Below are 12,844 nucleotides of genomic sequence, written 5' to 3' on the forward strand. Positions count from 1 at the left end.
TTAATTTGAAACGCAGAATCGTGAACATTAAGACAGACTCATACATATCCACTAAAATAATTTTGTTTATAAAATTACGATCATTATTATAAAAATGCATAAAAAGAAAAGATATACAAAGCACCTTTTAAACCGTTTATTATATGTACTAGTAGTAGATTTTATTATCCGAAACGGGTAATTTCCTTTGTGCAAACACTCTACTTTGTTCATTTGAGAGCCCCTGAGCGCGCTAAATTTGAATTCATGTTACGAACGAGCAACATAAACCAATTACTGAACGGAGCCAATGGAAGGCAGCGGCACGCAGAGAATCGATAACTCACAATATGCCCGCTAGAGGGCAACGTCGTCGACGCCGGTGCGCGCCCACACCACTCCTCCACGTTGCGCAGCTATCCAGCAAACCTTGTAAGAACGTCTTTAAGAGGGGAATTGTTTTATGTATGATTTTGGATTCAGTATTAATTGTATTGTTTGAATTTTTTTATAAAGTACAATATAATTATATTGCACATTTATGGTATAATATGCTGATATTTATTTTTGTTTATTTAATACGAACTGACCCAATATTACTGCATAAAAATAGTAACAAAAATAAGTAAATAATATATCTGATAATATAACATAGATAAAATGTATAAAAATATAAAAATTTTCATTGTAGAGGAAACATTTTTAAAAACAAACTCTACATAATACCCCGTCACAAAGTTATACCGTACGGTCGCTCGTAGTCAGCTGCTGCTTAGCTTGCTGTTTCGTGTCGCGCTTCTTGTCCGCTTTTAATGTTTTCCGTTTTATTTTGTTATTTCTGTGATGCAAACCTATATTTTGAATAAAATTTATAATATTGCATTGATGTGAAAGAAACTGTGCGGTATTACAGTGATATTGACTCTTGGAAAGCTGAAGAAACGAGGTAAACGCCTTAATATTTTTGTTTGTCGCGGACATAACCTCTCTAACATCACGTACGATGCTCAATTTCAGTCTTTTTAGTCATTTAGATGATTTGTATAGCTAGATTCGTAGGTAACTATACACAGTGAATCTGGTGACATACGAATTATTTCTTATTTACAGTGTTTTATTTTAAATATAACACTTTCTCTTGTAATTTTTCCATTATGATTATGCATGGTACTTTTTATCGTGTTTTTGTAATGTGACACGTTTGTAGATATTATTTTTAGTTATTTGCATGTGTTACAATACGATGTCGAGTTAAGAGTGCAAAGTAATACGTTTATATTGTTGACGTAAATGAATCACCATGACAATGCTGCTTGATAAAACAATGACGTTGCTTCGGAGGCTCAGATGTCCATAGGGGGCGTTAGTTTCTATACATCCGGTCATACTATAGGTGCATATATTTTGCGCAATACAGCCGAAAATCACGTTATATATCTAAGTATTACGTACTGAGGTACTCGTTGTGCATGGCATGATTTTCAAGAAATAGTGTGATAGTGTGTGCGCGGGAGTGTTGCCTAACTAAAAATGCTGATTCTAAAAAGTTACTAAAATGTTTAATTCGCCATTTCACATAATTAATATTTACCACTGAGATCCTATGCCTGTCTCAAATTAAATTGGAGCATTGCAGAAATATTTATATACAAAGAGATGGATAATATTATTTGTTTTGTATGGAGACACTTGAATATTTCACATATCACAAATCAAATTTCATTAGCTACAGGAAATCACACGTCGCTCTATAAAAGTTGCTATAAATCACCATAGTGATATCACAGATAGTCGCTGCGTTCGGATTTATTAGGGAGTTATCAGGTGCGCTCTGTTAGTAGTGAAGTGAACTGGAGATACCGAGTAAACAAATTAAGATTTTGTCACACAGCCTTAAAGTCTATTAATAGCGAATAGGCTAGCTCTTACTTTCATTTGCAAATAATATAGAGAGCGACGTTAAGTCATTGCGAAATAAAATCACTGGGTGTGATTTGTCACAGGTAATATCATCGTGAATAAAAATATTAAATTCACTAAATGATAATGAATTAAATTTTGCATTAATTTACATGTCTACATGACAGTCTAGTCAGTCTTTCAACCTAAGGATTAGATAGTATTGGCATTAATGTACAACTCGGTATAGTTATTTAGATAGGTATATTAGATATATTCGCCCGCGCAATTGTAATAACTTAAAAATTTTCATTAATTGGATTCTTTATTATATTTCCATAATCTAAATTATATTCATATTTATTATAAAATTCAGGTAGATTCTAACCCAAAATTCTGACGGATTTAAACATGGAAACAATTAAACTCGAACTTAAATATCGATAAATGTATCGAACACTATAATGTCAATCACTACGCTCTGGGGGAGAAATTGTTAGTAATGGGGATTAGCAACCCTATTACTAGCAATATACTTTATCAGGTCGACCTCCTCGCGGTTCCTCCTGGAAACTATCGTTATTGCTTCATTGGTGAATTTGTTACGATAAGTTAACAGATCTGCTTCATCTTCACTTATCATCTCACTTGTGCCTCGCCAGTGTATACCGACAGCGCAGGCGGGGTTACCATTGCATTATCTGGAACAATTTTGGCATTTAAATCTAGAAAACTATTGTTTTAGCTTATAAAAAATGAAAATACAAAATATGGAAAATTAATACCCGTTATATTTTTATTTGGCTGACAGTGATATGATTGAATGAATAAAGAAAATCCGAAAAACATTTTTAATCTATGGTTAAATTTTAAAGCCCTATTTTGCATTGATATAAAATAACTAATACACAATAAATACTTTTAATATCCATTTAAAAATAGAATTTAGAGTTGTGGTATGGAATTCCTTGTCTTTAAGTACACTTTCAAGGAAATGACAAGCATAGAGGAAATTTTGCGATGCTTCTCAGACAACTATCGTGTGTATGTATTGAGTGAAGCATTGAGTGTCAAAAACGTGTCAGAAAACAATCATCCAAAATTTATATTTATCTGATTCATATACCTATTTTTAAAACAAAACTAAACACCCTATTTAGTGTTGCAAGTAATTTGATTCAATATTACCTAGATAAGGTGAATATTTTTTTTTTTTTTTTCAATTTGAATTGTAAAGTATTTCTTCTCATGTAATATAAATATTTATGTGTTTATATTGTTTATAATTTAATATATAGGATGAATGTGCTGGTTCACAACTAGTTAACTCACTTTAAAATGCAGAATCTTAAAAGAAATATTAATATATTTTAAATATATAAAATTCGAGATTATCATTTAAAAATTTCGATGTAACGTGAAAGCATAAAGTCTACATTATTTATTTCTCATGGATTTATATCTTTATGTTATGGTGTGATTAGAAAAAAATTAGTTTCTCATAAATTGCCATTTTTTCAGGTCTCGTTCTGCTAATTTTCACCCATGTTTTTGACAATTTTAGACCATAAAAAATCATCGAGTAAAGTATTTTTATTACATATAATTCAGGTATAAAATTAAAATTGCTATAAATAACGTTTACAATGCTTAAATCGACAAATATTATGTGTATTTTATTAATGGTAAGTTAAAAAAAAATTGCCAGGCGATCATCTGGTTCTCAAGCTAGAATTCCTTGTGTAAATAAAAAATTTTTATAAACATCGACACTAAGAACATCACTAAAGTTTTACTAAATATTATTACAAGCCTCATTACGCTACTTAACATACCTCATATATCTTGTTGTTGTTTTTTTGCTTGCACTGTCAGTATAAGCTGCCGAGACACGAGTAAGGAAATGATAAGTAAGAATGAAAGGAAGTCTGTTGACCCAGCAGGTCGACTATCTATCAAGTAGCTAGATCGTCTGCTTTTTGAGTCACAAAATGTGGCAGATCATGAACCTCGCCACATCTAATCTAAAACATCTGGGGCAACGTTCAACATTTATTAATTTAAAAACTTTAAATAATAAAAAAAAAAGCTTTACATACGAATTTACTAATACGATTAATTATTATTCGATTGAGCAATTAATTCGAATTATTGAAAATGTATCTGAAAATCATTCGACTACTAATTTTAGTTTCCTCTAATCGCTAAATCCTTCGCTAGTCGAGCCGACCGCTCGAATCGATCGAGACTTTTGGTCAATATTGTTGCTAATTTACTATATTTAGTAAAAATTAGCAACTGTAGATATTTTTTTTTTTTACAACACAGGGGTCAAACGAGCATGCGGCTCACCTGATGGTAAGTAAACCGCCGCCCATGATCACCCACAACACCAGCGGCATTGCAGGTGTGCTGCCGGCCTTTTAAAAAGGAATATATTTTTCTTGAAGGTTATGTTGTCGTATCGGTTCGGAAATACTGCTGCTGGAAGTTGATTCCAAAGAATGGTTGTGCGTGGAAGAAAGTGCCTTGAAAAACGCACGGTGGAAGACTGCCACTCGTCCAGATGATTGGGATGAAACTTTAGTTTGTGGCGGGTTGTACGGTGGTGAAAATCAGCAGCAGGTATCAATCCGAACAATTCCTCAGAACACTCCCCATGATAAATTCGGTAGAAGATGCACAGAGACGCAACATCTCTGCGCAGTTTCAATGGGTCAAGTCGGACAGTAAGGCGTTGACTATCGATAATTCGAGCCGCCCGACTTTGAATGAGTCTAACGGAAGGAGTTGGTACTGTGCTCCTGCCCACAGGTGAGAACAGTATTCCATATGCGGCCTGACTTCAACATTTATATAATTTCAAACGGTAAATAATAAAATGAAATATCGTCTCACCCTATTGAGCACTACGAACTTTTTGGAAGCTATTAATTATTCTCCTCCAGATGACCGCAAAACTGGACGTCTTTTATCAAAATGTCTGAAAGTGAGGAGATACGACAAACGGCGTTTTTTTTTTGCGGTAAACGCGCAGACTTGTGTCTTTTTGGGGTTAAATTGGACAAGATTTTGTTCACCCCAGATCGAAACTTGATGGAGTGAAGTTTCGATTTCAGACACAAGTCTATTCCGGCACTCATCGGTATGATTTATGATGAGATATTCGTCAGCTATAAAAAAAAATGAATATTAAGTAAATAGTTAATTAATTTCAATTACTCTTTATGTTTTTAAAACTATTATAAGAAGATGTTTGTCTTTTAGTCGTGTATTTACTACCAATTATACTTAGAGTAGTAAATAGAAGAAAAGAACAAGCTTTTTTTTTTTTATTAGATGTGTTTAGTTTAATTTACTAATGAATAAAATTATTCGAATACATATATTACTAATTATTCAAATAACGAAATCATTCCAATTTGCAAACTGCTGAAAAGCCATGTAAAGCATTACAATTTAATAGACATAATTTGATTCTTCTAATCGTTGTTTCCAAGAAAAATGGATTTCTACAGATACACCAAAAGGTCTTATAGGATTATAAGGGTTCCGTTTAACTTTTCGTTTGAAGTACTGAATTAAAACCGTACCTATACCTAGCTAGGCGGATAACCAGTATTCTGCTACACTTAGACCTACTGTCCTCTGTACAGTAGCCTAGCTGACGCTGTGCAGCTTATATAGCTTATGGTATTAAAGTGTCTCCTTAAAAGGTACTGCCAATATTCTATCACTGAGGTCAACACACCTCTACAACGAAAATTTTAATTTGGACCTAGTTTTAGGAAATTATTGTAGTATAGACGTGAACACCATGAACTAAATGTAAAATAGTTCCCATTTAATAATATTATAACCTAACTGTTGTCCAAACATTTTGCCGTAATTCTCCTTTAAAAAAAATTGGTTTGGCCTGTGTGTTCATAGTTAGAACAAACTATTTTATAGGTACCGATAGATAGATTTAATGCATAGAGTAATAATTTGTAATATTTTTTTTATACTACAAAAGTGGCAAACAAGCAGGCTGTAACCTGTCTGATGGTAAACGATCACTATAGACGCCTGCAACACTAAGGGTGTCACGTGCGTGTTGCCGAGCCTAGAGAAACCTTAATATAACATTATTATCTAACATTAAACTGCAATACGAGAAATGTATAAGACATGAAATTGGGGAAGTGCGCTTCAGAATCAACACCAATGCATTCTTTGAAGTTCTCAATACCCACGATTATATCGGACGCATTCAAATATTTTTTTTACATAAAGAAATATGAATTTTCTGATTGGTTCTAGACTAAAATATGTGCGTAGACTAGAATATAAGATAGCGAACTCGAGCCTATTTAGAAAAGTTTGTTTCGTAAATTGGCCAAAGAATTGAATTGAGATATTTAGTTACAATTTATTTATTTTTTTTCCTTTTTATTATCTATCTGTCATCAGTCCTTTTACTAGTTATAATCAGACCTAATGATAAAGTTACAAATACAATTCATAGTTCCAAATTTTTAAAGAACAACGAAGCATCGTGTCTAGGTAGTACTCGATCAAAGAGAATGTAGCCCGACATATGACGTACATCAGGGCAAGCGTCATGAAACTTGCATACAGTGACACGAAGGCGTCAGACGTTTCGTTGGTGGTTTTTGTATGTAACCAGTAAACTGAGGTTTGTTTGTTAATTTTATTATTTTTATTGTGACAACATAACCAGATACAATTTTAACTATTCCTCACCACCCTAAGATAGTGTGGATATATATCTCATTTACCGCTAAATATATTTAGCGAAAATACTGTCCGTTTTGATTCCTTATGTACATACTTTATGTAATAATCTGTAAACTTCGCTTGACGATTCTTTCCTACTACTTTAACATTTTTTTCGTAGTTTTGATATAAAGTTTTTCTTCGGCTTTAAAATTTCGGACAAGATTTTATTATAGATTTTCAGGCGTACCGTGCATCAAGCGTTCGATAGCTATGCCATGAACAACGCGCCTTATTCTTGTGATAACTTTTCGACATATTATTAGGTAAGTAGGTACCTTCCCCTTGATCAGTAGGAAAATTTTACAACTGATTAGAACTGAAAAGTGGCCTTCAAACTTTGGAGTGGTATTAAAACTGGAAGCCTGTCTTGTCTCCGAGCGAGTCAAGGAATAATTTAATGAGAACGTGACCCAAGGAACCGACCATTAGCACGCATCTACATTATATGTCCTGTGGTGATATAATGGTTTGACATTGTCTCGACATCCAGTGGTTGCGGATTTGATTTTCGCACAATACAAAAATTTTTATTCATAAATTCAACGTATATGTCATACCACATCGGTCGTTAATTGTTCACTGTTGACAGTTTGCCAGTAGATGCTACGCTTGCGAGGCGGGTTGATAATCGCAGTTAGGCCTTAAAGATGTTTTAAGAGAGACGCTACTGCCCATTCTTCGTCCATTAAGAGGCGACGAAGGGCCTCTTATGACATCCACGGGAAAGAAAGGGGTGATCTATTCTATGCCGCGACCACACGATAAATAACTTACATATATTTAAAAAAAAATGCAAATGAGAATCTCAATATGTCTACCAGATGTAGAATAGAATGGAAGTTATTTATTTGAAAAAAAAAGAGAAGGCAGTGGGTAATAAAAATGACCAAATATTGCTTTTTTCAGTTATGCTAGTGTACTATTATGCAACAGGTGCTGATAGTAGTTTGATAGGCTCCTTGGTGGTGATACATATTCCATATAAACGATTACCATTATGATAAAATTCAAGAGTTTGTACTCCTTTAAAATTTATACATTTTTTAACTTATAGTATATAATTGACAATTGTATGATTTCGTGCTAAAACTATAGAATAACATCCCATTGACGCCATGAGACCCGGTCGTCCAAAAAAATTCAAATATCGATTTCATTGTGAAACGTCAAAGAATTATTCTGCATTATTATACGACCCCTTCCTTTCCCATGGGTGTTGTATGAGGTAACTAAGGAACTTAATGGTCAAAAAATGAGCAGCAGCGTCCCAAAGCCTAACTGTAGTTGCCAACCCGCCTACTAAGCGAAGTAACTGCTGGTAACCCCCCACCTCCCTTTGGTAGAAAACCCATGTGCAGCAGTGGACAGTTAATGGCTATTAATAATAAGTACTTTGATAAATGAAATGGTACACCATTTCATTTATCAAAGTACTTATGATAGTTAGAAAATATAAGGTATACGTTATCTTTTGTTCTACTACAGTATATTCCATGGACAAACTTTCAAAAGAACACAGCAATTTGTACCACGTGTTAGTAACATATTGTACAAATTGCTGATAGTATTAGCTAAAATGATAGAATTAGGGTTGTTATCTGCACAACATTACACCACAGTTTTGTAAATCTCGATATTTTTTATTTGACTATCCAGTAACATTTACATTTCATAACATCTTTATTTAACTACTCGTATACTGTCTTGATTTTTTTTATTTCATCAGCATTAACTATATTTATTTATTAATATGTATATAGCAAAATTATATTTAACAATTTTAGGAATGTTTTGCAGCACAGAATAATTAGCTCTCGTTCTTTACAAGCAAGAGTGAGAATACTGGATCAAATAGGTTTAGTAGTATTATATACCATATCGAACACAGTCAAACAACGTTATGCTCAGAAGACATATGCTATTTTCAAATTACAATAAAGAAAACTGAAACTGAATCATCGAACGAGTATTTAAATAAATGTTTCCGTGTTTTCATTTTCATATTCAGCAATGTGTAGTATCGTGCGTCTTTAAAACACCGATTGATGTTATTCGAAAATGCTGTTAAATGCACATGAGTGGGTGCATAACGTTTGCAAATGTCGACTTTTGTCGAAAATATCCGTCTCGTCGACCATATTCCGTTTAATGTCGCAATATTGTGAACGCCAGCGGGGGGCCGTGGCCGGTCGCATGCATTTACATACATTAATGCGAACGCCGCACATGCATACACCTCGCCCAGAATGTGTGTGCGCTGCGAATTAACTGTAATTGAGCCATTCGGACAGCGGCGAGCCGCGCTCTACTGCCTTTGGTTTGCCTATTCTGGCACCACTTTCGGCCTTCTCTTAATCACCTATTATAAACACTATGATAACATGCTTAACATACTGTCAGAGCTGTCTTTAATTTCTGTCTGTTCTAATTCAGTTGTTTAAATTCATTATTGAAATGCATTGTCATCTATTTCGCTCATAACTAATTATATAAATTTCCAAAATATTTACTCCCACATAGAGTATTTGTTTTTAAATATTTGAAATTAAAAGATTACTTCTTTTACAACCGAAACGACTAACCGATGGTAACGCACTCGGATATTCATCTTCACCCCTTTCTGGAGAAACAAACAGGGGCGTCGGAATTTTGTTATTAGCGTTACTGAGGGGGTAGGTGCCGCTGCCGTCGCGCACCTGACTGATTGATAGCACTTCTTTCCACCTCGGGTCGAGCTTGTAATCGAGCCATTAATAAACTTTACTGCCTCCAAGTTTATCCTGCGGACCCGTTATTTGCTTAATGGGCTGGCAAACGGCTCGGGCACGAGACACCTGTGCTGGCCTGCTCATTGTGAGCACTAATTGACATATTGATGAAGATGTTCACAGGAGAAACTTTATCGAATTTGGGGTAACATACACATAATCAATATACTTTAATCAATATTGATATCGAAAACAGTTTTCTCTGTTAAATGAAATAATAATAAGTATAAATATCCTGATTGTCCTGGGTCTTGGATGTTTATCTATATATATGTATCTATTATAAATATAGTACCGTTGAGTTAGTATCCCATAACACAAGTCTCGAACTTACTTTGGGGCTAGCTCAATCTGTGTGATTTGTCCGTATATATTTATTATTATTTATTTATTTATAAATCAATAACTATAGAAGTAGATTTCATAAAACATCAGTATATTATTTCGCTACCGAAGTTCTCATTCGAATAATTTAACAACACAATATTTTTTACAATGGTCATTGCGTAGTTTTCATAATGGCTTTATTTAATTCCGATTTGGAAAAACAGAAGAAATAGAAACTAGAATTATTTTATTTGGTTTCCAAATTATCTGACAGTGGGTCGAGCTAATGTCACTCGGCGCTTGACAAAGCGGCTGTTGGCACGGAGAGGCTTTGCCCGCAGCTATATAAACAAAGAGGACAAAAAGGTTAAAGAAAAAAGTAATAAAGTTTTATCTTCCAGTTTATACTATAACATTTTAATTTAATAGTACATAGATAGATAGATAGATAGATAATTTATTTGCATAACTTACAGCACACAAACAAAAGACACAAAAGCAATGTGAAAAAAAGATAAAAAAGATACATGTACAAAAGATAAAAAAAAAAATAAAACCAAAAACAAAATCAGAATGCATAATAAATTTTTTTTACATAAAACATACATTTTAATAAACTCAACAAACTTATATAAAAAACTGCATTTCCAATCGACATAGTGTTTTATGTATATAATTACAAACAACTTATTGAGTGGTTTAATTTGGATACAAATTAATAGTTTATTAATATGGTTTTTTCAATCTACAATTTATGTTTCTGAGCCAAGTATATAAATGTCAAGCATAGAACAGGGAATGTCAATAGTTTGTCAGGGTGCACTCGGCATCGAGAGGCTTAACTTGACAGAATGTAAACGACAAGGAGACTGGGGAGGCGCGGCGTCGTAAAAAAGGGCAAAGTAATAATTGCGGTGTTGTGCGGTATTGCAGGGGCCTCTGCCGCCGCCTTAGCGGCGCACGAGCCGGCCGCTTCCTTCCGCCGCCCCGTGATTGAAAGTTGACATTGAGCGGCGCGGGGTGGCGCCAGGTACGGCCCTCGCTATTTTTGACCCCGCGACCTATCGCGCCGGCGATCGGCCTCGCTGTTTTAATCGCGTGAATATGCCGCACCATTTTGCAAATGCGCGCCGTCCAACTTCGTTTCACCTCAAATTAACATCGAGTTTACGTACTATTGTATATATTTATGCAAAATTAACGTTCTTTTTTTTTATTATGCCATAGCTTGGCATAATAAAAAAAAAGAACGTTAATTATTTCGTTTATGAAATAATTAACAAAATTTTTTATAACTTTTTTTTTGTAACTTATATTTTTTCAGAGATACCCCAACATCATAATGTTGTTAGTCCAAATAAATCTGATCGAAAGTTGTACGGCTGTCAAGATACTGGTACGAGGTTAAGTGAGCTGTTGTCCATTCAAGAGGCAGTTGGTATCCGAATCATCTGTCTAGGGACGATGTTAGCGCGCTCGCGGGCGAGTGACACTCGAATTGGGTCAACGCCTACCGACAAAAGGTGCGGCGTCAGATAAGCGACATTTCCCGCCGTCCAGCTGCCGTCCGTTGCTAAAACAAAGACCAGTGAAATAAACATAATCTTATTTATTTACGCTTTCTTTTTTACGCGTCCACGCCCAATGTATGGATAATCATTAGGAGCAGTTTGCTTGGCACCCTTTAATGTGTTTGCATGCTCGACAATTTGATACCACGCCTGTTTGCATTGTTGCCGTTTTGCCTTCCCGATTAGGGTCGCATTCGAGCTCCATATTTATTAGAGCGTAGGACTTGCGACACGACTTTCATTTTATACGAATACGAGAGCGTCGCTGTACATATTATAAAATATATGAAAGTGTTTGCTTTCCCTTTCTAAGCGTTAATGGTAATTTGAAACAATAATGCCATGGCAACTTTGCATGATTTTATTTTACCGAAACGGTCTGAAGTTTGATTTTGTACTAAAAGTCTCAAAAACTTTTAGTGCTTTACGATAAAATCTGATCAGTTACAATTTTTTTTTTTAAGTTTTGTGAAACAGGCCTTTAGCGCAAACATGATGTAACTAGATAGTGGTAGAAACGTATAGAGAGCTCGGCGGAAGGACATGTCACTCATTGCGCGCTGACGTCGCCGCGCCCGTTTTCAGCAAAGCTGGCTTCCGACTTGCTCTCTGACACCGACACTGTACACAGTAACTACGTGTGTAAGTGTACATAAAACATGTGACATTAAAAAATCCCACTATCCTTAATATTATTTAAAACATTTTGAATGAAGATTCCTATAGAGATGCGACAGCTATTCATAAGACTATTCCACCAGAACAAACCAATTAACAAAAATATCGAAAAAAAAATTCAAAAATACTAAAAAATTAATATTGGATCGATTAAATATTGCTGCATTACCACACTAAACATTTACCTTGCCAAACATAATAAAAATAACGGTGCAATTTTAAAAAAGAAATAGATATAATAAAAAACAAAAATCAGACTTCCCCCAAGAACATCATTGACAAAATTATATTAATGTTACATTTTTTTTTAGTAAAGATGCCAAATATTATTCGTATAACGCCGAGGAAAAATCAAGGTACACTTGATGTATATATTCACATTACAACAAAAAAAACCCTTGTTTACATATTTCTCATACAATTTAATATAACAATAGTATTTCCGAGTTGGGAATACAATAGCAGCAGGTAGGTACGTTTTGATGGGTACGTCTGTTGGGACTTCGTGTCAGTAATTATTAAAGTGTTTGACGCGCCATAATAAATCTCTACGATTTAGTCCGAGAATACCTTCTGAGGTCGAGTTCACAATACAAAACTAATTCTCTGACTGAAATTGGCTATCCCAAAAGTCAGAACAATGTATTATTATAATAGACATTCAGGAAAACCTTTCACAATTGCAAATGACATAAATTGTAAAATTTTTCGGGTACCTTAAGCGGCCAATGGAAAAATGAATGTTTTTAGGTATTTATTGTTAACTTCTTATTATATTTCTAAAAATTAATTAAATATGCTTAAATCTATAACCCCTTTCAAAGTAGAGATATTTGTCGA

The 12,844-nt window shown here is 34.3% G+C and overlaps 1 protein-coding gene across 2 annotated transcripts in view; it reads left to right on the forward strand.

The window, feature by feature from the left end:
* Nucleotides 1-12,844, forward strand: part of LOC113517083 (protein muscleblind) — a 210,883-nt gene that overhangs the window by 57,598 nt on the left and 140,441 nt on the right. The window contains exon 1 of one of the 2 annotated variants that reach the window (XM_052901919.1): nt 744-925. The exons of the other annotated variant lie outside the window; for it this stretch is intronic. The gene's annotated coding sequence lies outside the window, so the exon portion shown is untranslated. Of the gene's footprint in view, nt 1-743; nt 926-12,844 lie in introns of those variants that run through there. 2 annotated transcript variants of the gene reach the window in all.

The sequence above is a fragment of the Galleria mellonella genome, unplaced genomic scaffold (genome assembly GCF_026898425.1).
Source record: "Galleria mellonella isolate WM207_F2 unplaced genomic scaffold, CSIRO_AGI_GalMel_v1 utg83, whole genome shotgun sequence".
Classification (NCBI taxonomy): Eukaryota; Metazoa; Arthropoda; class Insecta; order Lepidoptera; family Pyralidae; genus Galleria; species Galleria mellonella.